The sequence below is a fragment of the Dermacentor albipictus genome, chromosome 8 (assembly GCF_038994185.2).
Source record: "Dermacentor albipictus isolate Rhodes 1998 colony chromosome 8, USDA_Dalb.pri_finalv2, whole genome shotgun sequence".
NCBI lineage: Eukaryota > Metazoa > Arthropoda > Arachnida > Ixodida > Ixodidae > Dermacentor > Dermacentor albipictus.
In genome coordinates, this window is record NC_091828.1 from 48607200 (window position 1) to 48619104 (window position 11905).

Here is an 11905-nt window from a genome sequence, read left to right on the forward strand (position 1 = left end):
TGGTAATGCAGCACGTCATGGTAAGTGTGATGTAATGGTGCTCGTATTTGAAAATTAGCATGCCTCGCAATATTCCATCATTATTTCGTTCAGGGCTGTGCAGTTTCATGACGCTCGAAGCGAATAAGCAATGGTGGCCATACATGCCAGTGTGAACAAATGCACTGCTCGGATGACTGGGCATTCAAGTTTTTGTGCCCTCTGTTTCTTGCTGCGAATATGATAAATGTGTTTATAGGGATTGAGGTTAGGTCCAATACAACAATGACCAAGTCGGCAAGTAAAAGACCTGAGAACCGTTTGGACTGATATGGCAGGAGCCACAGAAGCTCTTATTTGTTCTATTTCCTTCTAATCTCGCAGCATGAGGCATGAGACACACACACGCCGGAGTGTGCCATATATAAAAGGCGGCGAAGATGACAATGGCTGCTAGAGCGCTCCACCCTTTTAGGAGAAGAGCAGTGGTGCTCAAGAGTCGGGCAATGTTGGGAAGACAACAATGGTGGAAGTTGAGCAGCCCAAGGAACTCACGGAGCTTCTGCAGTGACGTTGGCAAGAAGGCTTTAACTGTCTTTCCTAACGGTCCGATTCCTTTAGGAGCCACGCGGTGTCAGAGAAAATGTCGTGTGCACCAGACACACTTTGCGGGGCTGATGAGAAAGCTGTATTCTTGGAGCTGAGAAAACAGCAGGTGCAATGGTTGCTATGCTGCTCAGGGGAATAGCCACCAGGAGGTCATCGAGGCATGCGAAGGGGAGTCCCTGGGTTACCTCGCTGATAAACCTCGGGAACGTCTGAGCAGCGTTTCTCACTCCGAACAGCATGGAGGCATACTTGAAAAGCCCGAGTGGTGTGAAAATTGCAATGTTTGGGATGTCCATTGGCTTGATAGGGATTTTATGGTAGGCCTTCACTAAATCTATCTTGCTGAATATTACCATTCCAGCTAGGTTTGCTGCAATGTAATGAATTTGAGAGACTGGATAGTGATCAGGGACGGTGCACACATTGAGCACAGGGTAGTCGCCGCATGGGCGCCAATCCCCTGGGTCGCGCTATGGTACCACGTAGAGAGCTGAAGACCAATAGCTCAATGAAGGACGGACGATACCCATTTGCAGCATGTGGTTGAATTTTCTCATTGCGATGGCAAGGCGTTCACCAGCGAGGTGTCTGGGTCGGCAGAATACTGGGGTGCCTGTAGTGACAACATGATGCACGACGTTGTGACACACTTGCAGCTCAACATTAGAAGGTTGTGTAATGGATGGGAAGTCGGAGAGAATTGAGGTGAATGCAGATGATATCTGCGAAACCATTCTAGTGGTTGATATCACAGGTGCGAAGATGCCTTGTATAGACATCCTAGTTGTATCCATGAGTTGCCGAGCACAGAGGTCAGAGAACCCATGCCCAATATGGTCATACCTACATCTGCTACTATGAACATCTATCGGAGGGTGTGTCGCAGACCCAAGTCAATGGCAAGAGATCGCTGGCCATATGTGTCGACGAGCAGTTGGCTGGTTGAAGGGGCATGTTTTTTTGCATGCTGGCGATCTAGTCGCGTGGCAAGAACGATGCTGACCACTCCACCTGTGTCTGTGAGAAATCATTTGGCAATCCTGTCAGTGCTGAAGAACAGGCGGCTTGTTGTACGGCAAGAGTCACCGACCGTCATCAGTGACTGTGGCATGTTTCCCTGCCAGCTGCAAGAGGAACAGCACTGACGTGCACAGGCACCGAATTTGTTGTGATACCAGCAGTATGTGCTGCAACAAGGGCCAAAATGTGAGCTGCACCGGGAACGGAATCTGGAACGGCCATCGCAGTCATGCCGACGACGTTCGGGCGAGGACCATAGTGCAGTAATGGTCTTGGCAAGTTTGTCAATCATTTGCTCAAGGCGACACTGCCGATCTTCGAGGTGCAGCAGGTGAACGGTCGTTGTTGCCACAGTACCTCTAGCTGAATAGTCAGTGATGCGGTCGGCCAGCTCTGCAAGATTGTGGAGGGACATGTCTTCTGGTGTGGTGGCCAAGGAAACCACCAGACTATGTGGCGGGCACTCAAGGAACAGTTCACGCAGCAGCAGGCTGTTTGTGGCCAGCCTACAGTCACTGAGAAGCCGCTGCATACAATGGTCGACGAGCTCTTCGTTGAGAAGCTGCTGGAGGCGCCTGCGTACAGACATGGACTTGCCTTGCAGCACTGTCATTTTGAAGTGGTCATGAGGGGTGGTGTCATGGGGTATGTACGCAACAACTTGGAATTCCTCAGCCACCTGTGTAGATAGTGCTGAGACAGCGTGGAGGAACCTCACGTGCTATGAGGTAATACGCCAATGGTCAAAGATGCGCCCCGCCTGAGTAAACCAGGCTGCAGGATTTTGTGGCCATAAAGAGGGCAGGTGAATTCCTCAGCCACCTGTGTAGATAGTGCTGAGACAGCGTGGAGGAACCTCACGTGATATGAGGTACTACGCCGATGGTCAAAGATGCGCCCCGCCTGAGTAAACCAGGCTGCAGGATTTTGTGGCCATAAAGAAGCCAGGTGAATCTGCACCGCGGTGGGGCCCTCTGCGCTGGTTCATGTCTTGTTCGTGGCCTTGCTCATGGTGTCGTGCTCGCCATACATTCATGTACAGGTCACCACCTTATAGAGATCGAGGTTAGGTCCACTACAACAATGTGTTAGACGGCGAGCGAAAGACCTGAGAACCATTTGGACCAAGGGCATTAGCGGAAGAAGCTCATTTTTTTTTATTCTGCTTCCATTTCCTTCTAATCTCGGAGCACGTCATATATAAATGATGAGGGAGGAAGATGACGATGGCTACTAGATTGTTGTTGAGAATAAGTTAAAAATTGTCAGTGGCCTAGCTCGGCTATGCCAGGATATAAGTAGCAAAAGCTACAAACGGTAAAGCTCCGCGCACTCTCAGCAGTGAAGCACATAGTACCAAAATCCTAGTACCTAGTAATGTATGAGCACGATAGCAATCACAGCAGGGTATCTTTTCCTGAAGCTTACGTGAAATTGCTTCTGCAGCACAAACCTGCTGGAACGCTGACATGAGACTTCTTCTCTGCTCTTTTGCGACATTGTTGTGAGCTGCCGTGAGCCACCTCCACTCTGCTTGTGCAACATGAAAGAAACAAAGCAGCTGTGTCCCTTGGGGCCAAACAGCTTGACGGGCTGCTTTCTCCGCCGCTGAATTATCCGTCATGAAGGCTTGAGGATACTGCAAATGGAGCAACAAAGCATTTAAAACCGCTAAATAAGAATTCGTCGAAGGCATATATGTGAACTCTTAGGTGAAGAACATCTAAGAAGTAATGTTTTGTATTGCCTATAGCTTTCATTTGTTTGTAGTAACAGATTATGTCCCTGTGTTGTAGTGGTCTGTTGTAACCAGTACACACATAATTACGCACAAGTAGACTTTTATCAAAAATGAAACTGAGGCAAAATTATACTGTAACACACCAGCGCCCATGAAACACAGGGCAGTGCAAGATGCCTTTGGGCATCAACTTACTTCCAATGCAGTATAAAAATACTAAAGAACAACTACACGCTGCGTAACTTCACCAAATGTGACAAAAACAGGGCCCTCAGGCACATTAAGAAAAGAATAAATCATGCAAAGCATTAAAATATGACATTAACAGAAGTGCTACTCTCGTTGATCCACACATGCTGTTGATAAAGATAATGTATTTCTTACTACACTGCAGAGCAAATACTGGTGCCCATGCCTAGTATTCAAGCCATTGCAAGCCAAGGTGACACCTGTGGGAGCATTGCGCACAATGTTTGTATGCTCCTGCATTTTGTTAAGTTGTAATCTTATTTTAGTATGGAACTCCACCACCACGATGGTGGACGCATATAAATTACATGAAGTATTGCAATGCCCAGAGCCCTGTCTCTACTTTGTCTGCATGCCTTTTTTGTTAGCACTGAGATGGGTGGTTATACACAACCTTATTACTCTAATTGATGCTGAGTGTATGGATGTTGATGTCTTTTCTATGCTGTGCTGGACATCTTGCATTTATATCACAGCACATTTTGTTTTTCTCCCCCTCCCCCCTAAGTGGTGTACCATGTTTCTCACAGGGTACATTTCGAGACTTAAGCAAATCTTGAAGTGACTAGCGGGAGTGTAATGCAGGCATTTACCTTCTCAGGGCAATTCACATCTGCCAGAGAAAGCATAATCAAAAGGCTAATATTGTTTATGTGGTTCAACTGTTCTACCACAGAAAGTACATTGCGCAGGTGGCCATTTTATAACACAACTTGTGAGCATAATGTCTGCAGTGTTATTGTAGGCGAGCTCAGCTTGCATTATATGAACTGTGGATATGGGCAGTTGTCATGATGTGGATGACATGACTGCACGCATTAAAAACATCAGTGAAAGAAGACGTGAGGGCGGTGGTGAGTGCAGGGTTCTCTTTTATTTGCCATTCTAGTGCCATCCGAGCAACTTTGTGCAAAAATCCTTAACAAGCTTATTTGACTCCACAGCTCGACCTATATAGTTGTGTGTTAGAGACATTAGCATTCTCTAAAGTGCATTTACACAGAATTAAAGGTAAGTGTCTAAACAAATAAGCCCAGGTTGCTTTTTTAGCTTTCTTTTTGGTAAAGTGTTTGCACTTCAAGAATCACTGGTTTTGATTGTTTCCATTTATCTACATAAACTACAGATCCAATAAACCGAATTGGTTCAGATGTTTGTATAATTTACATGGAATTTTTCAAGCAATGGCAGGAACTAGTAGAAGGAATATTACAGTAAGCTGTTACAGCAGCACGATCATAGTGTTGTGACTACTATGGAGCTACACTACCAGTATGATGCTATTTTCTGTGAGCACTGGTCATTACCACAGGTTCATTGTTTAACTGAACTTAAATGCTCCTTCATAAAGGATTATAAAAGTAATAGTTATCACTAACCTAAAAACAATATTTACTGTTTATTTATAGTGAAGCATACAACACCATTTTGAAATCTCAAGAGAGGCTACACCTTTGACTCCATATTTTTCAGCCACTTACACTGAGCCCTCCGAAGCAGGTTGCGTAGCTTTCCTTTAACCGTGTGAATGCAGTGCAGTAGCATTGCGCTGACTGGGAGTTGTGAATAAGCACAGCAACAGGTACTGCACCAGCATTTGTAGCAGCCAGTAGTACCGTGAGTGTGCTGTGTGAGGTATCACATGATGATGTCGAATCTATGAAGATAATTTCTCTTGCTGCATTCAGCTCCTGTGTACGTCTCATTATTGGGGTCACAACCAAGACCACCCAGAACTGGCCATCCTCTGAACGACCCAGCTTGACATCGAGGCCTGCACTGAGTGAAGAAATGCGAAAACATTTAAGAAGACTTTAGGTGACTTTTGATGAAAAAACAACTAACATGGTCTGTCCACCAAACTAAAATGTGACTAAGAGCATACATAGACCTGTTATGTGCAGAACGGTTTGCAATTAATTTCTGAAGTGAGGTGACCACAGGAACTTGAACTAAAAAGCTGCATAAGTTTGTGTGTGTAAAATAGAACAAGACAGCAATGTCACACATATGCTAACTCCTAACAAAACAAGCAAATGAAACCCACTTTCATGACTAAATTCATGGATACAAAGTGCTCAATATATGAGTTGTGAACAGGAATCATTAATGCAGCAGACTTTCATGACAGTTGACAGCTGCATTGGTGTTTCTTCTGTTTATTTAATGTGCCTGTGAGAATTGGGCACCATGGTGAGAAGCTGAAGGCAGCATAAAACTTCATAGATATGACGACAAGTACAACGAAAATTTCAATGTTCTAATTAAGTTCTGAAATTGTGTGCCACTGTCTAATAAGCTCGCAACATTGTTGTTACTAGTGTTGTAAAAAATGTTCAATAGGTGGCAAAGCAGTGTAGCTGAACAAACATCATTACTGTCCCTGTGTAAACAAGGCCACCTCACTTGAGGTGGCTCAAAATGGTACTTTGAGACACGTAACAAAACAACCTTCTGCTATAATTTTCGACAAGTGAAGTAAAGCATATTAAAAATCATTGGAGAATGTAGGTTACGTATGTGTAATGCATTCTTGTTACATCAGCAAGGTGAAATGCAGCAGAGAAGTTACAAATGGTGGGACATCTGTGAAAAACTCACCTAGGTCAATGACCTCAAGTGTTTAACGCCAGTAGCTATTGCAGCTGTCAAAACGATACCAAAGACAGATCGCCAGGTAACTGTGGATTGAAGTCCTGGATCACCCAATCACACTTTATGACATGCTCCAGCTTTGGAAAGTGTAAGCAAGACAGGTACCATGGCAGCTTATAGAATAGCTTGAGCGGAGAGTTTAACAACTATTTTAACATGGCATAAAAACAAAGGGACACAGCTGCTGACTGCAAGTGTCATTTTGCAATGTGACAGTCTTCGTCCTCATATTACCTGTGCAACAGTTGCAAATATTAATGACCTCCAAATAAAGTGTGCCAGTTTCTCCAAGGGCACCAGACCTGACTGCGAGTCTCCCCAGTGCCTCTGAAGAAGGTACATCAAGCGGTTCATGACCATTTTTGTAGCCAATGCAGATTCTTCTTTCGCGGACATTTAGGCACTTTGGACGTGTTCTAAGAAGGGTGCTGATTGTGGGGAAAATTATGGAGCAAGTTTTCTTTAAGGCATTCTCAATCACATAATAATTTATTCAGTAGAAACATTTGCTTACATTTCAGTGGCCTTCATACTTAGTTATTTGATAAGGGGTGCATTACCCTAAGGACACAGCGTCACACTAACCACATCTGTCTCATGGCAGATATCATGACATTATTTGGCAAGATACATACGATGGTAGGTAGCACCAAATCCACAGAACAAACACAGTAAAAACACCTGTCTGCAGCACTGCTGGGTGCCACTCTATTGAACTCTGCCCATTCGGCTGTTTTTGGTTCAAATGTGTCACGCTGTGCTATGTACTAGCCCACATACAGCACCAAATGCTAGATGTACAGTATTGACAAGTACCAAAACAACCAGTCAGAGGGAGTACTGTCTGTGACCAAGTAACTTGAGGTGGGGCTCCCACAAAGGCTATCATAAGCAAGCCATGCGGGCACTGAAAGTTAGTTGGCACTTTGAAAACAAGCTATAGGATGTGCTACTTGTGTGCCGTGACACTGTGAAGTTACCAAGTTTCATTGTGCTTTAAATACAGTGCATGCCATTGTTCTCAAGTATTTACAACAATTTGGTAATTTTCACTGCACATGTGTTTGAAGCAAATACAACAGAGGAAGAGAGACAGCACATCAAGTTGAGTGCAAACTAGCCCAGTTTTTCCTTTTTCTAAAGCCATATGTCACTCCGAAACCCCATAAACAGGCAAACATATACTGCCATAGCCAGCATATTTTTAACATACGAACACGCTGGTTAAAGCAGTGAGACAATTTTCAGTCAGACATTGAACTGGTATTTTTTAATATAACCGCTATTGACAAAATTTTTGAATCTGACACCCAGGTTAGTACATGGATTAGAATTGATGCAAGAAGAATAAGCATGTTCACTTTTTCCGGTGCCGACTTTCCCTTCGTCAAGTATCACACAGTGATGTTGCAGTTGTATGCAGTTTTGACATATTATCTTTCCATGGCATATTGTTACAGTACCCTCAGGCTTCAGTGGGGACATGATGGCCCTTTGCAAAAGAAAACAAAGCTGTTTTGCTGGTTCACACTTCCCGCTTACCATCTTTGCTAGTGCTGCATGTTGCCTAGAGTTTATAGATAGTGTAAATATTTGGTTGCTTCCTCCTTGTAACAATATTAAAAATGTCCCATCTTCCCTTCATTAATCACTTCTCCATGTTGCAGGTTTCTACAGATTCGTCTCATCAAACATTTGACATTCCTTTGAGTTGTTCACCAATTTGACATCACCCTGCCATCTTACTAGCCACTTGGTTAGCTTACATGGTAGAGCACTTCAGTTGTCCCAGAAAGACAGTGGCCTATGCTTCGGGTCCCGGACCAGGTCATATTCTTTTTCATCTGCAAGGCTTTTCTTTCTAAGAACACGTACTGGTTTCTTTTGTAGAAATTTGCTACGGTTGGATGTACATCTCATTTTCCCTTCGCTAATTATATAGAACTATTTAAAATCTTAGATGCCAAATCTCCATTGACTGAGAACACACACTGTCCAATGTCTTCGTGGCATTCCCAATCTGTTCCCAGTGTTCAAACCACATTGTCTGGCAGTGACACGACCTTATGGAAATAAAAAAAAAATCTTTTGTAATTGAAGTCCCACAAAAGCATTAAGTGCAAATGACTTTCTGGAGCCCTAGCTCGGTAGTGCAGTATTTTAATTGTATGCTCACCTTGTTTGGCATACAGCGGCATCTTCTCTGTTATTTTCAGGAGTGGGTCAATGTTTCTCCCGGAGTTCTCTTCGCGCCAGAGCTTGTGCCAGTAATATATCGCTGAAGGCACTGGGTTGACTGCTGAGTTGGCAACGAGGAGGTACCATTCTCCTGCACCACCAGTTTGCTTTCATGAAGCCTGATGGCTTCAGCTGGGGACATGCCGTTGTCGAAATACTCCAGAAAGGTTTGCTTAGTTTGGGATGTTGGTGTTAGATGACGAAGGACCTCCGCAGCTGTTGTGCTGTGACTGTGGCCGTTATGGTGCAACAGTTATATAATCGCTGGTAGTGGCTTCTCGCCACGCAGGAAGGCATCATTTCTTTGTGTGTTCCTGTTGACCTTTTTTATTTTAAAGACTATCGTGGCAGGGCAGTGCACTGCAGGCTTCCCCAATGACCTGCTGCGCTTGCATTCCTTGCAGCGCCATATTTTATGGAACACCATCCTGCAAAAAGTAAAAGTAAGCACTATTTCAGTGACATTAAATATGAAAAAAGCAACTTTATCATCTCCCACATATGCTACCTCCCAATGGCTTGGTTCAAAGGGCTATACGCCTGTCAAGAGGGCACTCCTGAGTACCTCTACACAATAACTTTCAAGTGCGACTGACTCTACGAAATTCGCCAATATCGCGCTCGTAATGTTAGCTCCGGGTCGATGTCAAGCGCAGTCGACCTGCTTATGTGACAAGAGCGCTGTCGTACATCACGGGAGATTCCACTCCTAATGTAAATCCACTGGCGGTTATTCTTACGTCGCTAGTTTGCTTTCCTGTTCTTGCGCTCTCAATCGCTCACTTGGCGCAGCATCATATACTTGAAAGAGCGTGTTATGAACTTCATTCATACTACAAGTTTTAGTATATTCCATATCCGAAAACGCGCCACTTTTACCGAAATATTCGTGTTCTACAAAAAAAAACTACTTTGTTCGAATTTTAATGGAGAATTTGCATTACCTTTGACACCTTGCTGTTGGCTGGACGAAATGTACAACCCACGAAGTGTTCGTCTTGAAGCCGTAGTCTTCCACCCAGCGACAAGCGTCATCTTCATTCGCAATGTTGGAACGAAGGACTTCAACATCAGTGGACGAACTGATATCGTCTTTCACGCATTCCATCGCGAAGTGTGTCGACGTCCGACAATCACTGTCCGCTGCGGTCATAGCGCGGCTGGCAAAACCAGCGTGGCGTAAAAAAAAGGAAAAACACTCCGGACACTAGTCGCAAAACAACGTTGGCCCAGCCGTCAAAAACGAAACTTCGCGTATAAAAGAGCAGTCCGAACACTCCAGCCTGGCAGAACAATGCTGAGACAGGCGTCAAAAACGCAACTCTCTGGAGGAAAGCAGACCGAACACTAGTCAGCACGTGTTAAAGGGCGAAGAACCAAGCCTGCGACGTCTGGAACACGGTGTAGTCTAGTCAGGTCTAGTCAACAGGAGAGCACCGGGAACGAGAGTTATCGCTTGGCGCCGTTGCTAGAAGTGACATCACGGCGTCCCGCAGGCTCGTAAGCCAATAGCGTGGTGCTGCGGTTGCCATGCGTTGTACTTTCTGGATATTCATAAATAGGCATCCCGGCCAAGGCGGCCACATTTTAGATGGGGGCTAAATGCGAAAACAAACACCCAGATTTAGGGGCACGTTAAAGAACCCCAGGTAGTTGAAATTCCCGGAGTCCCCCACTACGGCATGCCTCATGGTTTTGGCGCATAAAACTCCATAATTAATTAAATCTTCCAAAGTCTGCGGTACACTTCATTTCACTGCTGAGCCCGTTTTACTCATGAAACTTCACTGCCAACTGAAGTGAAACTTGACAATAAATAGTTGCAGCGAAGCAAGCATTTCAGTTCAATAAAGAATTAGGCATTCGCCATTCCACTATAATAGGCGAGCGAAAACGTATAAATTTAAGCGTTAATAATTATAATTTTGTGGTTACCGCGTGATTTGGGTAACAGGAAAAGTTTGAAGTACGAATTATTTGCGGCCTCGCTGAAGAACAGTGGCTGGCGGTTATGAGGGCGTGGGCGGGGCTTCACTGCAGACTTGAGGTGTATCCGAGTATAGGAGCGTATTTTTAATTAGCTCTGGAAGAATTATAGAGGAATATATATTTGCGTAACAGTCACACTTCTTTTGGATCCCTCGTTTACTGCTCAACCAAGTTAGGTGGCACAACCGGCTCGTATTATTTGGGAAATCGCGCAGCGATGCGTGGCCGCCAGACCCGTACAGCCGCGTAGAGCGCAGGACGCTGCGGTTGTAGACTTACTGCGCCCACCGCGGAAGGTTAGAAAAACACCTATACATAAGCACATCAGAAAAGTGGCTACGTCAGGCGGCTCGACTGATAACCGTTGAAGCGTCATTCAAAACACACGGAATTGTTCTCCACTTCCGGCGACATTTTCTCTACTTCCTTTTTAAGTAAAAAGATGTTGATCTATAAAGATTTTCATAAGCAATGGTTAAATTTGTTAATATTAGCTTTTTCTTCCCGTTTGGCTGTTGCTCTCTCCCTTAGTATATCGCTTAATTTCTCAACTGTTTGCAACTCTTGTTTCCAGTTGCCAAGTTTGCACGAAAAGTACTGCACAATGAGGAAAAAAACTGGCTGTGGCTTAGCTAAGGTTAAGCCCAGGATGCGAAGCATACTAGCGTTTATTCTAACGCGACAGCGTTAAGGATCGAGCTCGTGTCGCAGAAAAGCCGGTGTCGTCGGCGTCGGCTCAGGCGTGCGGCGCTTGCTCAGGCGCACATTTCGATGTCGCGCCGAACGCTGCGTTGCTCGACGCTCACCGCGTACGATCAAAGCCACCTAGAAAAAAAAATGTAAGGCCTCCGCACGCCGGTGTGACATCACGCTAGTCGGATGGGACGGACAGTCGACGCCGTCGGCGTCTCCGCGCCTAGGTTCGTTGCGCTTGCAGTGTGTCTCTTTACGCGTCGCGGATACTATGGCATGAGAAAATTAGTGCTGTCCTTAAAGTGACAGCAACCTATAAATTCAGATGCTTCGTTTCCAAAGCAAGACACGTATAGCTGACGCAAAAAATAAGGGGGAGCCGCTGGTTTACTGCAGTCAACACCACCATAGAAAGCATCATTCTTTCATACCTTCCTTAGATTACTTGATTGGCAACATTTTTGTTTTTTGCGTGTATCGCAACACGACCTGCCTTATTGTGCTTCTGATGTTTGGTCGGGACTAAGACAAGCAAACTGCATGCTGCTTAGTCACTCAACTTTAGACGGAACGAAAGAAAGAGGAAAACTGCATATTGAAGACACAGAATATACTTTATTCACAAATGATAAGAACTGCATTCAGAAACAAACATTTTAAATCTTCCATATACAATTATCATTCTCACTCTTGCATTGCGTAAAACAGTTCTCGCTAGACACACGAATATCG

General features: G+C 44.8%; 1 pseudogene; it reads right to left on the reverse strand.

Annotated features, from left to right (window-relative positions):
- Positions 1 to 1453: 1453 nt before the first annotated feature.
- On the reverse strand, positions 1454 to 9599 carry LOC139049238 (uncharacterized; annotated as a pseudogene).
- Between the last annotated feature and the right edge of the window lie 2306 nt (positions 9600 to 11905).